Raw genomic sequence first — 13593 nt, 5'->3', positions numbered from 1 at the left:
TCTTCTTTTCACAGTTATTTGTAAGGCCTCCCCAGACAGCCATTTTGCTTTTTTGCATTTCTTTTCCATGGGGATGGTCTTGATCCCTGTCTCCTGTACAATGTCACGAACCTCATTCCATAGTTCATCAGGCACTCTATCTATCAGATCTAGGTCCTTAAATCTATTTCTCATTTCCACTGTATAAGCATAAGGGATTTGATTTAGGTCATACCTGAATGGTCTAGTGGTTTTCCCTACTTTCTTCAATTTAAGTCTGAATTTGGCAATAAGGAGTTCATGGTCTGAGCCACAGTCAGCTCCTGGTCTTGTTTTTGCTGACTGTATAGAGCTTCTCCATCTTTGGCTGCAAAGAATATAATCAATCTGATTTCAGTGTTGACCATCTGGTGATGTCCATGTGTAGAGTCTTCTCTTGTGTTGTTGGAAGAGGGTGTTTGTTATGACCAGTGCATTTTCTTGGCAAAACTCTATTAGTCTTTGCCCTGCTTCATTCCGTATTCCAAGGCCAAATTTGCCTTTTACTCTGGGTGTTTCTTGACTTCCTACTCTCACCATGGATCCCCTCAAATTCCAGAAGGAACTGCTTTCAGTTTCTCAGGTCCGTCACAGTGACTCTCTTCTTCAGTTCAGTTCAGTGGTTCAGTCATGCCGATTCTTTGGACTGCAGCACACCGGGCTTCCCTGTCCATCACTAACTCCTGGAGCTTGCCTCTTAGTGCCTTGGAATATGGAGTTCTTTAGCGCACATTGCAACCTCTAATCTGTATTTTACTCATCTCTCTAGTCTCAGCGTAGGTATGATATCCTCCCAGGAACTCTCACTGAAACCCACCAAATTGGAATCACGGTATCCCTCCTTCTAAAACATCCATTTTGTATTTCCTGCTATCAATGGACTTAACACATTTGGTCATAACGGTCTCTTTATTTGTCTATAACCTCTCCTCAGTTATAAGCCCTTTGAAGTTAGGAATCGTGTCTTGCTCCTTGTTCTCTGTTTTCTCCCAAGTAACACACACAATACCTGGTATGTAGCAGATACTCAAAGAACATATTTTGAAGGAATGAATGATCAGTTTCACTTTGGTGGCAGGAACTGTGCAGCCTAATGCATGAAAAATGACACCTGACAATTAAGGAAGCACTTATTCAAAAAAAACATGGTATAGAGAGCACCCAATATTTCCATTACCTTGTTACTTATATGTCACCTACCATGTACCAGACATTATACTTGCAAAGTTATTGTGAGTATTAAATTAGATAATGCACATATTTGATGTTTAATAAATAGTAGCTGATGTTGCTATATTACTTAAGCTTCCCTACAACCTTATGATGTAAGTAAGCATTCATGATCTGTCTTTTAATACTTGAGGAAAGAGCCCGAGAAAGGTTAAAGTGGCTTGATAGAAAATGGAATTGTCAAGATGCTAAATAATAACTGCTTCACCCTAAAATCCAAGATCTTTCACTGTAGAATACAGCCTGTTTATGAAATGAAAGGGAGGGAGGGAAGGAGGAAGGAAGGAAGAGAAAACAGGAGGGAGGGGAGAAGAGATATAAAGAAAGAAGAAAGGAAACAAGATTGAGAGGATTTTTCTTTTAAATCTGCTTAAACCTTATCCTTGCAAAATTCCTCAACCAACATCACTGCATCAATTTCCATATAGGACCCAGCTCCACCTATCAGTCATGGTTTATGAAGGAATATTATATTAATGATCAAAATCCCTGATCTCACTGAGCTGTGACATTGCTTGGGTATCATAACCAACGTGAAGCTCTAACCACACTGACTCTTCTTGCCACAGCATCATTGATGGGTGTGTTCTGAATCTGTTACCTTTATTCTGGCTCTGGTGAGATCTCTCTGGCTGGCTGGTGTTGATCCCCTCATTCTTGTGGAGGATGGTGAGTCAGAATGCGTGGTCAAGTGCTTTAGCAAACTGAAATTAAGCATCTATATCAAAAGTCATAGAAGTTTGTGGGGAGGTAGAGGAGGAGGCATCATCAATTGGCTGTTCACATCTGGTTTACAAGCAGCCTTTCTACACAGATGACACAGGAAAAATAGATAAACTGTTTAACGGAGAAGGCAATGGCACCCCACTCCAGTACTCTTGCCTGGAAAATCCCATGGATGGAGGAGCCTGGTGGGCTGCAGTCCATGGGGCCACTAAGAGTTGGACAGGACTGAGCGACTTCACTTTCACTTTTCACTTTCATGCATTGGAGAAGGAAATGGCAACCCACTCCAGTGTTCTTGCCTGGAGAGTCCCAGGGACGCGGGAGCCTGGTGGGCTGCCGTCTATGGGGGCGCAGAGTTGGACACAACTGAAGCGACTTAGCAGCAGCAAACTGTCTAACACCTAGTAACTGTGGGAAATTTATCAGGCCAGATCAACGCCATCTTTATTCGCCTCTCCAAAGAGAAAAACCCTAAGAAAATGCTTCCAGAATCAACAATACATTCCAGAGAACTCAGAAAGGAAGGTGAGTCTTGTACTTGCTTTCAGAAATGTTCTTGGAGGATTCAAGGATAACCATCTCGGTCAGACCTGTAAAACCATACTTCTTCCTTCATTGAACACACCCTAGATGCCAGGCACTACATGGAACTCTACGATTGAATTGTTAACTATACAAAAATATATCTGCCCTCCTGGGCCATATAGTCTAGTATGAAGACAGGTAATCAAATAATCACAGAAATATATATATGAGTACAAACTATTAATAGTTTGGCCACCTGATGTGAAGAGCTGACTCATTTGAAAAGACCCTGATTCGGGGAAAGATTGAAGGCAGGAGGAGAAGGGGATGACAGAGGATGAGATGGTTAAAGAGTCAGACACGACTCAGCAACTGAACTGAACAAACTATCATATTCCTCTTGAAGAAAATAATTAATTAAAAAATACATTATATAATGAGCAAATTTTTTTCAAAAAAGGTATAATTGAAATTCTGTCTATAATAACCAAAAAGCTACTAATAACTCCCCAAAAGATAGAGCTTGCTGGGTTGATGTAGATAAAATTATTCTTAAGTCTAAGCCTGTCCAGTAAGAAAGCCTATTTTCTCATGTACTGTATTTCTTTCCAAGAAGAAAGTGATGTAAAAAATCATTCTGATATTTATGGCTACTAAATGTTATCTATTTATTTTGTGAGGATCAGTGAAGTACAAATACTTTATTTCAGAGAATTATGAAACTTTAAAGTTGGGGAAAGGTTTTGAAGTAAATCCTATCCCCCTTTATAGTTTCACAGATGAGGAAACTAAGATCCAGAAAAAGCAAGTGACTTACTCAACATCACACAAATATGTGTGTAAGAGCTGGAAGTGAAACTTGGGTTTCCTCATTCAGGGTTCTTTCCTCCAAACCAAGTTACAATAAACCCCTTATTTTTTTGTAAGGGTGTTAATTACCCAACAGGTCAGAGTTTGCTTTTAAAATCCCCCTCTCTCTCTCTCCCTCTTACACACACACACACACACACACATACACACACAGAGAGAGAGAAATAAAAGAATATGCTTAAGGCAAAAGCTATCAACTAAATAGTAATCTAGCTTTCCACTACTAGAATTACACAACAAACAGAAAAAAAAAAAAAAAAAATGTATTCTTTGTTAATTCAATCCCTAAATGAAGCTTTCAGACAAAGTCCAGTCAATTACCCCAGATTCTTTGCTGTCTGCGTGTGGTTTGTTTGATTTTATACAGAAAATGGTTTAGTTAGTTCCACATAAAAGCTCATGTGGAACAGACGGGAACTTTTTCAAAGACTCAAAATATTATATTATTATACTCAGCCTTTGACAAGCAAAATTTTTTCCCAAGGTGACATTCATGTACTTTCCATACTGTGGTTATTCAGAATTTGTCTTAGCAACTTAATTTATTTTACATATTCAAATAGCATAAGCTTAGATGATTAAGAAAAAAAGACAATGCAAAAACACAAAATTTAAGTGTAGATTTCTTCAAAATCAAGGTAGGAATTTAGTATGTATTATCCACATTCTAGAGCTAAAGACATTTTTAAATCTCCTGAAATTTGGCATCATCTTAACTTGAATCATCTGCTCAAAAAGCAGGGACAGGAGTAAGAGATACCAGAAAACCTAATCTACCCACCAAGGGTGTACACCCTTTCTCATTAGTGTGAGCCTGTCATGAAAATTTAACCGAGCATTTTTTGTTTTAGGCTTAAGTTTTCTCATGGAAACAATGAAGAGTGGGATAAATTACCTCTTTAGTTCCTTGTAGCATCAGAATAGCCTGTTCTTTTTAATTCTCACTTTTATTATTTGCTCCAAAATCTAAATAAGACTCAACATATGTCCCAGGAACAGAGAGAACTGGCATAAGAATAAAGCAGAAAGCAAAGGAGGCTTCAGGTAAGAATCTAAAGGTACACATGAATCACACGTATTAGGGAAAAAAGGCTCTGTACTCTGTGATGACCCAGATGTATGGATGGGGTGGGTGGAAGGGAGGCTCAAGAGGGAGGGGATATATGCATACTTACAGCTGTTTCATAGTTGTTCAGCAGAAACTAACACAGCATTGTAAAACAATTACATTCCAATAAAAAGAGAGAGAAATGATAAAGTGACACTCAGAAGTTAAATACATCTCAAGATGCTGGTAAAACTGTACTCTCAAAATACAGATTTCAAGATGTTAAAAGCATTAAATATCTACAGATTTTTTTTTTTTTTACAAACTACTGTTGTTTGTGTACTGATCAGTTTTATTGAATTTACATGAATAATACTGGAACTTCAAGTATGTTTGGAGAATTTGAAAGGAAAATACCATTCCTTTGCTCTATGAGAATTGCATTAATTTAGGTAAACCACACTTCCTGGTATCCATTTATCACATACAATATAATAACATTATCACTAACCTTAATACTCATGCCAAAAATGCCTTAGATGAAATAATATAAATTAACTTCTATTCTAAGGTTTTACATTATAATTTCAGAGATAGAATTGCAGGGCAAAAGCAATAACTGGAACCAATAAATGAGAACAATTTCTCTTAATGAGAACAATTTACCTTAAAAAGCACAGAAATATATATTTTTTAGCTTAATAAAAACTTTATAATAGTTTTTTATAGAAAACAGTAACTCTCTGATAAAATATTAATATTCTTTGCATGATTCCAGTAGCAAACAAGAAAAGTTGACAATGCAGTTCCAGAAAATAAGGTGATTGCCAATTGAACATGTGGGAAGAGAAAGTATCCATTTCGCTGAAGGAACATACTGAGTCCTTTTAAGATAAGTACATTTAAAGAAAACCGTTTTGGACAACATTACCTCCATTGTACGTTTTTGGCTTTCTTTCACAAGACTGGGATTTTACAGATGCTCTTAGTACCAGTAGGGGAATCTATACTGGAAATTCTTTCTTTGCCATTTGGCAGAGTACACATAGTAAATAAGTAACAGAGTTAAGATTTTATTTTTGGTTTTTATGTGTGGCTGGCTGAAAAGACAGACTTTTACCATCATGTTGAATTATACTCAACAAAAATAAGGAGAAACAGCTAAGAAAAAAAAAAAAAAGACAAGACGAAAGGAAAGGAAGAACAAATTAAAAAATTAAAATTTCTTTTTGAAACAACACAGCAAGAGTAGAGGAGCTGGTTAGCAGGGACATTGTTGCATACGATATATATGTTAGCAGCATTATTACATGTTATGTATGTAATCCAGAAATAGGAACAAAATAGTGGAATGAACACACACTCTCTCCCACTCTGTCTGTGATATGATCAAAGAAATATATTCATAACAGCACTGGAGAACAAGAAAGAGTAATGTCAACACCAAAGAGGAAGATCATCGTAAGAGATACGGAGCAGAGAGGTTTGAATTCTCAGGGAAACAAGACCAGAGAATAGCACACAGGAGAGAAGCAGTGTGGAATGAGAGTGATTACAGGGAACTTCAGGCAGAAGGAGGTCAGGGAGCAATTGTCACAGTGATTAATTGGGGCAGTGCATTCAAAGGAACTAGGCTTGTCAGCCAGCCCCCCACCTCTTGAATACATGGAGGTAGACAGAGCAGTGATTGCCCACAGGCTAAAATACAAGACTGGGCTCTGAGACCAGAGAGCTGGGGCAGTTCATTGTCACAAGCAGCCAGTGATATTCACATGTCCTCCTTGCAGGATGTCTTCTTCTGTCTCCACAGTCGCTGGGATGAGCTCCATAATCTGAGCCAATTTCTACTAAAATGTGAACAAGTTATTCAATCTTATATACCAATGAAACTAAGAAGCTGAGATAAGGAAAGATGTGGGATATAAGAAAGCATGGTAAAAAGAACAAAAGAATTAAAAGTGTATTGTTGAACTTAAATTGTTATGCTTAATAGAAAAAAAAATTGTACTAAAATTTCATGATCCGCAATTGGAAAGTGATGAAACACAAGGAAATGAAACAGTATTAACATTCTTATTTTGTTTTCTGGGAGCATATAATGCTGATGAGCTCTATTTGTTATCCAAAACTAATTATGTTTAAAGCTATCTCTTAAGAATTTAGGAAACTTACTGGCAGTCCAATGGTTAGGACTCTATGCTTTCACTGCCAAGGGCCAAGTTTCAGTCCCTGCTTGGGGAACTAGGATCCCACCAGCCACGTGGTATGGCCAGAAAAGTAAAATAAAAATAAGTAAATAAATAAATTTAAAGGTAAATCTACTGATTAAACATAGTGAATTAAATACCCATATTTATTTTATTTCCTTTGAAATGCTTCTAAAAACTTTAAAGGAAATTAAGTGCATACATGCACACACTGCCACTCTAAATCAATAATACTAATAGCAAAGAACTGAGGAGGAGATGATAGCAAATGAGGTATGCGAAACAAAGAGAGGAAAGGAAAACAGTTGAATAAGTGGTAACATATTTGATAGATTAGATAAAGCTAATTTTTATGCCTGAAGAGAGGAATGCTAATAGGAAATAAGACAATTTGTGCAGAAGAAACCCAGAATGCTTTAGGAACTGAAGGTTCCAAGTATTTCTGAAGATAGGGATGAGAGGGTAAAACTAGAGAAAGGACTCTTCAAAGAAAGTCTAAACAAGGAGCAGTCAGACCCCCAAAGTCCTCCCCTATACCAGCAGCTAGGTGAGTACCTCTTACACATCTAAAAAAGATAGTAGAGATAGAGAATCTACATTTTCTTGTATTAAAATACATCACAACTTCAACTGACAATTACAACACAAATTCAAGCCCACAGGGTTTTTACTTAACCTCTTTGATCTTATATTTGAACGACCTTCTTCCGTGCCAAAAATCTAATTCCCAACACCAACATAATTTCTCATTTTTTTATTCCACAGTATACACATAGTATTCCCTGGTAGCCCAGTTGGTAAAGAATCTGTCTGCAGTGCAAGAGACTGGGGTTCAATCCCTGAGTCGGGAAGATCCCCTGAAGAAGGAAATGGCAAACCACTCCAGTGTCCTTGCTGGAAAATTCCATGGACAGAGGAACCTGGTTGGCTGCCGTCCATGGGGTCACAAAGAGTCAGACACAACTGAGCGACTAACACACAGAGGGAGGGAGAGAAGGAGAGAGAGAATCTAAAACAGTAACAATACTATCATCAACAATAAAATTAGAAAACGCAGTTTAAAATTTTTTTGACATTCCCCCCACCCTCCTGCTCCCTTAGGGTATTTCTACAGATGAGTTAGCCACTTGAAGTACTTTGTCTCTGAGTTTATGGTATTAATTTGAGACTCGTGTTCATTTGTGCCATTTTGCTTTCAATTTTTAAAGATTGCTTTGTCTTGAGATTAGCTTTGCTTTACAGTTATGTAAAATGCTTGTGTGTTTTTTAAATTTAAATCAGAAACAAAAATATATTCACACATTTACCTTTTAACCCTGTCCCCTCCGACCTCATTTCCTCTCTCACTCCCTCAAAGTATCTTCTTCCTGAGTCTTTTTTTTAATATAAGCAAATTTATATTCAGACTACCTTATTCTCAGAGCAGCATACCATAAACACTTCTTGCACCATGATTTTTTTAATTAACAATAATTGTAGAGATCATTCCATAAGCTTACTAATTTTTGAAAAGTATGTTATTTTGTAGCCCACGTGAAAAATTTGGCTATAAAATAGGAGCATTAGTGGCCAGCTGCTGGAAAAAAAGATTTAATCCAAATGCTTAAAAAATATATATATATGCAGATTTTTGGAGCTTTGTAGTAAACCTTTAAAAAAATGACTCACCAGATTCACAGCATCGTGCTGGGAAAAATTAGAGTAGGTGGCTTTGCTTCTGAGAGGCATACACAGTGTACAATTTTACCATGCAAAATGCTTCTGCTACTACAATTTTCCTTTGCTTTGCCTTTTTGAAAAGTAATGTTCCTTCCTATTTTAGCAGCACCATTTGCATGCCTATTATTCACATTGAACTGGGATTTCCATTTTTATCTTCCTTTTGTTACTTGTTTTCATTCCAGCACTTTCTCTTCTTGCTCTTTGCCTTTCCTTTATCTTGCCCTTAAATGGAGGCCTCATGCTATGGGAAAAGTGCCATGACCTTATCCTCCATCAAGCCAGGCCTTGTCCCAATTTAATAAGATAAGTTCCCCTGAACCACTGCCAACAAAGCTAGGATGTCCCACACATGTTTGCTATGGAAACACCTTCATGACTAACAGTCTCTCAAATTAAGGTATTTTCAAATCGAAGCAAGAAGTGGTTTTCATTTTTTAAAAAAACATATCCTGCAGCTAAGGAAAAAATATACTAATTTTCTAAAAGTTGTAAGTTGCTATACTAATATATCCAGCTTCTCTGAGAAGTAGAATCTTAAACAACCCTGACTCCAAGGTATATACATAATAAAAGCAAGAGTTCATGAATACTCACCTGTGTCTTTGAACAGCCTCTGTTCTCTTCTGTTGTGTGTTTATATGGTCATGTGTTGGAGTTGTGCCAAGGTCTTTCCTTAGAACAGAAGTGTGGACACTGAAGACCCCGCATGATTTGGATGCCGCCAAATCACCAGATATCCCACCACTTTCCATCTCACACTATAATGGCACGTTATTGATTCATAGACTTCTATAGACCCACAGGCCATTTTGCCTTTGTTCAAGCTATTGCCTTTGCCTGAGAAGACTGGATCTATTTTCCAGGTGAATCTCCCTGTCATTCTTAAACACCTTGGTCAGGCACTTCCTTCTCTAAGATTTCTCTGGCATACCCTTTTCTCCTGCCCAGGGACAGCTGATTATTTCCTTTTAATTTCTTACACACCCTTAGAACTGGGGCCATTTAGAGGGAAGAAGAGACTGTGTTTTATTTATTAAGTTCCCCAACCCCTGCCCCCATACCCAACAAGCATGGGTTCTGCTCAATAAAAGATGCTGAATTAAATGACTGAATGAGTAAATGGGCATGTGGTATCCTTTGTTTTATTGTTTAGTTGTGAAAGTGAAAGTCGCTCAGTCTTGTCTGAATCTTTGTGACCCCGTGGACTATACAGTCCATGGAATTCTCCAGGCCAGGATACTGGAGTGGGTAACCAGACAGCCAACCATCTCAAGAATCCTCTATGTCCATCTAGGGCCTTCATATATGATTCTACCATGCTGCTAACAATCAGTCCAATTTTGCTTCTGCCATGTCCCTCTAATCTTCACTTTTCATACCCTGCCTTCCACCCCTAACTGAAAGCTGGCCTGTCCAATAGGTGATGCCTACAGATCTCAAATGGCAAGTTACTAATCTGATCAATTTATCTATCCCAAGGAGGGAAGAATAGAGTGGTGGCTCCCTAGCTGATTAAAAGAATCACCCAGATGAAATTATGAATGGCTTTGTTCTTACCTGGTGCTATTCAGTAGGTCTCAGTTTGACAAAGGATCTCTCTGTCCTTTTTAAAGCATCTTCCTGATTCCAGTGATGAGGCAAATTTTGGAACTGCTCAATGAGAAGCACAATCACAAGAATAGATACCATCTTGCTTTCTAATAAAAGCCATTCAAAAAACACACCTACTATGTTGTCCATCTCCTGGATGGCAAAGCAGTGACTCTGCAACTCACTGAAGACAGAAGGGGAACAATTTCCTTTGTAACTGACTAGCAGAAGTCATTTCTATTCTAGTTATGCCTTCAGAATCTCCAAATACAATGAATTAATTTTGGGTCAGCTCCCTGACCACAGAAGTGAGATTCTATTCCTTATTCCATTTGTGCCTTTGTAATAGATGTGATTTTTAGGCCCAAGGTCATTTGGAAACTGATAAGTATATTGTGTAAAAAAGTCAGCTCTAAGCACTCCAGTCCCCTACTGAAGGGATGGATCCAAAGGCAGAAATCCCAGTCCCTCGGATGATCGCTCTTACTCTGCTTTTTCTCAGTATCAGGTGGCATCACACCTTCCCCCAGCAGCCACTCTTCCTCTTCTGACTCCGTAGCTGCAGGTTTTGACAGAGCAGACTTCTCCTATGCCAAACAAATGACTTTTTTGAGGCACATTTCCCACTCACTAATACTCTGTGGGCTTCCAGTAAAATTTTAAGTTTGCCACATATCCCAGAGGCATTAAAGACCTAATTTTAGAGAAGATGGCAAGGGCCACTGGGAAAACCCATCCTTAACCGTAAGAGTAACGAAGGAGGAGGTGGCCATGGCCCACTTCCTCAGTCTCACAGAGCAGCATCTTTATGAAAAATGAGCTCAGCTGTTAACAGCCCAGGGAGGGACTGCTATCTACCACATCACAGCCAGCAGAGAAGAACAGGATGTTATGAGTACAGCGTGAACCTCACAGCCAGAGTCAAAACCATACTCGGCACTTCCCAGGCACATGTTTTCCCTTGTTTTCTTCAAACTTCAAGAGAAAACTCTTCCGTTCTGTAAAAGTGTAAGAAAACGCTACCCGGGGAATGGGGCAGCACAGAACTGATCCATCTCCTTGTTTTCATGTCATCGTTGAAAAGAAAGCCCGCTCTGGTTTATAATAACGTAGCGCCAAAGTGGCCCGTAGCTCCTCCTTGACTCTTAAAGGACTTTGTCTCCAGGTCTGTTTCTCTGTGGCCCAAGGAGCCCCAAAGCCCTTGTTATAGATGCACCTGCAGGTCAGCTCGTTTCTGCCAGACTCTTTGACTAAAACTGGAAGACAGTTAAGAGCTTTCCATTAAACATTGTTCGGTAGTCAGAAAACAAAACGAAGTGATAACAAGGGGGCACCGACCACTCCACTGAAGGTGAAGAAAGTTTAACCCCCTAAAACTGGCCATGCTGATTAAATACTCATTTGTTCTCCTCGGTACCTCCCTCTGTAAAAATGAACAGCACACTAGCTGGCAGGCCTAACTTTCTTCCAGTATCCCTGCAAAGTTCAGAGTATGCTCGTTAGGAATGCCAGGCTTTAGACATATCTGGGTTTGAGTCCCTCTACTACTTGCTCAGCGATCTTGTGCTAGTTACGTAACCTTTCTGAGCCTCAGTTTTTTTTCTTAAAAAGACAAAAATCTATCATAAGAATTAAATAGGAGAATCTATATAAAGGATTTACACAAGATCTGCTCTTTGGGGAGTTCTCAACAGGAATTATTGCTTCCCAGATGGCATAGTGGTAAAGAATCTGCTGGCCAATGCAAGAGACACGGGTTCGATCCCTGCGTTGGGAAGATCTCCTGGAGTAGGAAATGGCAACCCACTCCAGTATTCTTCCCTGGAAAATTCCATGGACAGAAGAGACTGGTGGGCTACAGTCCATTGAGTCGCAAAGAGTCGGACACAACTGAGCACACACACAGTCAATAGGTATTATTATTATCACAGTAGTATATGAATGAGGATCCAATAGGCTGTAAGTGAAATAGCTCTAATACAAGTTGACTTAAACAAAGAAAAAACAAAACAAATAATTCCCACACACAGTGGCCACTTTGGTTCAAGCACACACTGATCTACTGAAGCCCTAGGACTTGATTTCCTACCCCGATCCCTCCCTGCCTTCTTCCATCTGCCCTGCTCTTTGGCATTCACTCTTCTGCAGGATCGTTCAAGGATTCCAGGTTTCCATAAAGAAACCACGGTGTAGAAATCTCCATCAAGAGCTATTCCTTTGTAATCTCATTGATGGGATGGATCATTTGGGCATCCCTGCAGCCATTGGCCTGAGAGAGAGAGAATGCGCTAATCACTCAGGCCTGGGTCACATGTTTGTCTTGGAGAGGAGGGTGATACCCACCCTCCAGCCTCACAGAATCTGTGGCCACTGAGGCTGGGAAAAGGCCCTTCTCCAAAGGAAGATGAAGGCACCCTACCACCCATGAAAAGGGGCATGGATGCCAAGTAGATACCACTGCAGTTCCCAAACTAATTTCTCTTTCATTAAAGACTCTTGCCTGTGAAGAGGGGATGTGTGAACTTAACCTTTCAGTTGTGATAGCAAGGTCAGAAGTAGTGAAAAAAGTTCTCTCAGCTGCCTTCTAAGATGCAAGACAAGAATGTCAGACCCGTAATCTCTCAAGATATTGAGGTGTCCTAGGTCCTCAGGGAGGGCAGATCCTTCATTTGGGGGCTTCGCTGGTAGCTAAGACAATAAAGAATCTGCCTGCAGTGAGGGAGACCAGGGTTCCATCCCTGGATTGGGAAGATCCCCTGGAGAAGGGAATGGCAACTCACTCCAGCATTCTTGCCTGAAGAATCCCATGGACAGAGGAGACTGGTGAGCTACAGTCTATGGGGTCGCAGAGTCAGACATGACTCAGTGACTAAGCACAGACCCAGAACAGGTCCCCAAAGGCCACTCTGGGAGTGGAAATACTGTTGGTGACAAGTTAAAGGTTACTTATAAACTGACTTTTCTTGTGCACTCTGTGTAAGATTAGAATTTTTTAATTGGTTCTGATTTAAATTTGTTTTATCTATGGATTTCGTACTGAAAATAAATTTGTCAGTGTGGTATCTTCTTATTTGGCCCTAATTAAATGTCACTTGGAAATTGTGTCCCTTCATCCTAATGTCCCTTCCTTCAAGCATTTCATCATTTGCTGAATAAAGAGCAGTGCTAAAAATGTCCCCAGGTTTTTAACACACTTGCCAAAAAAGATTACAACTTCTTAAAGAAAATTTAAACAAACTTATAGGAACAAAAAAGCCTCTTGATGAAAGTGAAAGTGGAGAGTGAAAAGGTTGGCTTAAAGCTCAGCATTCAGAAAATGAAGATCATGGCATCCGGTCCCATCACTTCATGGGAAATAGATGGGGAAACAGTGGAAACAGTGTCAGATTTTATTTTTTTGGGCTCCAAAATCACTGCAGATGGTGACTGCAGCCATGAAATTAAAAGACGCTTACTCCTTGGAAGAAAAGTTATGACCAACCTAGATAGCATATTCAAAAGCAGAGACATTACTTTGCCAACAAAGGTCCGTCTAGTCAAGGCTATGGTTTTTCCTATGGTCATGTATGGATGTGAGAGTTGGAATGTGAAGAAGGCTGAGCACTGAAGAATTGATGCTTTTGAACTATGGTGTTGGAGAAGACCCTTGAGAGTCCC

At 39.4% G+C, this 13593-nt stretch overlaps 1 long non-coding RNA gene across 1 annotated transcript in view; it reads right to left on the bottom strand.

Annotated features, from left to right (window-relative positions):
- The window catches only part of LOC104988405, a 45471-nt gene extending 34688 nt beyond the window's left edge, over positions 1-10783 (bottom strand). The window contains exons 1-3 of the long non-coding RNA XR_825236.1: positions 10424-10783; positions 9904-9996; positions 8941-9018 (exon numbers count right to left, since the gene is read on the bottom strand). This is a non-coding gene — a long non-coding RNA (uncharacterized LOC104988405). The remainder of the gene's footprint in view (positions 1-8940; positions 9019-9903; positions 9997-10423) is intronic.
- Between the last annotated feature and the right edge of the window lie 2810 nt (positions 10784-13593).

Source organism: Bison bison, unplaced genomic scaffold (genome assembly GCF_000754665.1).
Source record: "Bison bison bison isolate TAMUID 2011002044 unplaced genomic scaffold, Bison_UMD1.0 scf7180017864133, whole genome shotgun sequence".
In the NCBI taxonomy this organism is placed as follows: domain Eukaryota; kingdom Metazoa; phylum Chordata; class Mammalia; order Artiodactyla; family Bovidae; genus Bison; species Bison bison.
Note: the sequence above shows the minus strand (reverse complement) of the source record. Positions and strands in the feature narration are given on the sequence as shown.